Here is a 3,208-nt window from a genome sequence, read left to right on the forward strand (position 1 = left end):
TTGCTACGCACCTATATTAAGATGTAGGGTATGACTACGAAAAGATGAAGAAGTCGAGCTAGAAGACAAATTGATAGAGACGCAACCAATGATAGAGACGCAACTAGCCCATCTAAAGATCCTTTGCATGGAATTGAAGGTCCTATGACTAGGGCCAAGACTAAGAGGATGAAACAAGCTTTGGAAAGCCTGATCATAAAAATCAAAGGAAAAGAAGACCAACGTGAGATAGAGGCTGCACCTAATTGGGTCACTTTCATACAATTGGGTGAAGATGCTTTGAGTCCAACCTGAAGACAACACTTTGGAAAGTCCAAATCACATGACAAGCAGCATTCATGGGAAGGCCAACTTTCCTATTATATTTGGATTTTCGTGCATACTTTTGGGGTGATATTTCAGATGATGTTTTGTATTCCCCAAGTCACATTCAGACTTTCTTGTAGTTCCCAAAGTCACTATAATTACTTTGGGATCTTTTTCCTAAGTTCTGGTTACTTTTCTAGGAGTAGGTGTAACATGCATCTTTTCCAAGCCTTGGTAAATGCAGCCTTGGAAAATGCATGACAAGTAGTGCTATGTAATTTCCTAGGAGTTGCTTCTCTTTGAAGCCATTTCAGCCTTAAAATAGCACCTGGTTGTACTTGAGAGGGGGAGAACGCATGAATGAAATTTGAGGGTTTCTCTTATGTGAGAGCTTCACCTTTGTTCTTGGATTAGAACTTGATAGTGTTGGTTCTACCGGCAGGTCGCGGTTAGGGTCACGCTTCTTTTGATAACTTTGGTTCTACCGGCAGGTCGCGGTTAGGGTCAAGTTCCTCATTCTCTACCTGTTTCCAGGACGGTCCGAAGTGTGCTCTTATCATTTGGTATCAGAGCCCGGTTCCTGAAATCAGGTGTTATCTATCCTTTGTGTGTTTATCTTGTTTAATTCAAAAAAAAAAAAGGTGTTCCGCTGTTGTTTATCTCTATATCCTTGGTGACATCTTCCTTTAATCGGTTTGTGTCATCGTCCTTGTTTCTTTCTGTTCTGCTATTTCAAAAAAAAAAAAAAAAAAAAAAGAGAAGGAAGAAAGAAGAAGAAGAAAAAAAGAAAAAAAAAAAGAAAAAAATTCGGGGCAGATTTTGCTTCTAATTTCCTTGTGGGTTCTTTAACGCTTCCATTGAATTGTTCTCAATTCAAACCTTCCTTGAACCCTTTGTTGGTTCCAATTAAATTGTTCCTTGCGAGTTCTTGTTCCCTAAGGTTATCATCGACTCCTTACTGTTTCCTGTTGTGTAGAAACATCCAAAAGGTTCTTATTTAAGAGCTCATAAGGTGAAGCTAAGTGGTAAAAGGCAAGAGGGTGAGATCATCATCAAGAAAAAGCCATAAAAGAGTGTCCACCAGAGAGAGGAGTGTGTGAGGACCTATTCTGTTTATACTAATCTTTTGATTGCAGCATACAAAGATGAGTAGTGAAGGTAGTAAACAACCAGATGTTGATATGAAGTTATGGATGAAAGCCATTGCTGATCAACTTACTAAGCTTGGTGCACGAATGAATGATTTGGAATCACCAAGCAGACTCAAACCTTTGAGGGGGCGGATGTTTGAAGAAGAAGAAGAAGAGGAGTATTTGGATGGAAGAAGTAATGGAAGGAGGCAAAGAGATGAATCAAGAAAAGACAGTCATTTGGGAAGTATTAAGATGACAATCCCTGCATTCCAAGGTAAAAATGATCCTGAATTATATTTAGAGTGGGAGAGAAAGGTTGAACATGTGTTTGAATGTCATAATTATTCCGAGGAGAAGAGGGTTAAACTAGCCATTGTTGAGTTCCATGATTATGCTAGTATTTGGTGGGATCAAATGGTGACTAGTAGACGTAGAAATGGGGAGAGGCCTATTGGTACATGGGATGAGATGAAGGCTGTCATGAGAAAAAGGTTTGTACCCAGCCACTACTATAGAGATTTGCACAGGAAATTGCAAAGTCTAACTCAAGGCTCCATGAGTGTGGAAGATTACTATAAGGAGATGGAAATAGCCATGATTAGAGCCAATGTTGAAGAAGACCGAGAGGCAACTATGGCTAGATTCATTGGAGGTTTAAAGAAGGAGATAGCTGATGTGATAGAATTGCAACATTATATAGAGATGGAGGATTTGCTGCACAAAGCTATTCTAGTGGAAAGGCAATTGAAAGCTAAGAGTACTTCCAAATTTACTACTAGTTCCTCATGGAAATCGAATTGGCAAAATAACAAATCTGTGTCAAAGCCAAAAGAAGATGCAAAGGCCAAAAATTCGATTGCTGCACCTAAAGGTAAAATGGAAACTAATTCATCCTCTAGATCTCGTGATATCAAATGTTTCAGGTGTCAAGGAGTTGGACATATTGCTTCTCAATGTCCAAACAAAAGAGCCATGATACTGCTGGATAATGGAGACATAGAGAGTGTGAGCTCAAGTGATGATGACATGCCACCATTGGAGGATTGTAGTGATGTTGAAGTTGCTGAACCTGTTGTTGGAGATGTGCTTGTTACTAGGCGTGCTCTCAACATGCAACCTAAGGCGGGTGGTAATGAGGAGCAACGTGAGCATATATTTCATACAAGATGCCATATAAACGACAAGGTATGCAGCTTAATCATTGATAGTGGGAGTTGCACTAATGTTGCTAGCACCTTGTTGGTTGAAAAATTGAGTTTGCCCACATTAAAGCACCCTAATCCATATAGACTTCAGTGGCTGAATGATTGTGGAGACATAAGGGTGACTAAGCAAGTGATGATTTCATTTTCCATCGGTAAATACAAGGATGAAGTTCTTTGTGATGTGGCACCTATGCATGCTGGACATCTACTTCTTGGGCGTCCGTGGCAATTTGATAGAAGGGTTATTCACGATGGGTACAAAAATAGATACACTCTTGTTGTGAACAATCACCCTATTGTTTTAACACCTCTCCAACCAACCGAGGCCTATGCTGATCAAATCAGAATTACAAGAGAGTGTAAGTTGAGAGAGGAACAATTGAGCATTCAAGAAAAAGAGAGGAAAGATAAGAAAAATGAGAGTCAGCAGACGAAAGAAAAGAATAAATCAGAATCCAAAGAAGAGAAAAAAAAGAGAGTGAGTGCATTTGCAAGCAAAAGAGAGGTTGAGAGTGCCTTGTTAGCAAAAGAGCAGCTACTTGTGCTCATACAAAAGGATGTTTA

The sequence above is a fragment of the Phoenix dactylifera genome, chromosome 17 (assembly GCF_051530095.1).
Source record: "Phoenix dactylifera cultivar Ajwa chromosome 17, Ajwa_hap1_PhDact_Kaust_v1.1, whole genome shotgun sequence".
In the NCBI taxonomy this organism is placed as follows: Eukaryota; Viridiplantae; Streptophyta; class Magnoliopsida; order Arecales; family Arecaceae; genus Phoenix; species Phoenix dactylifera.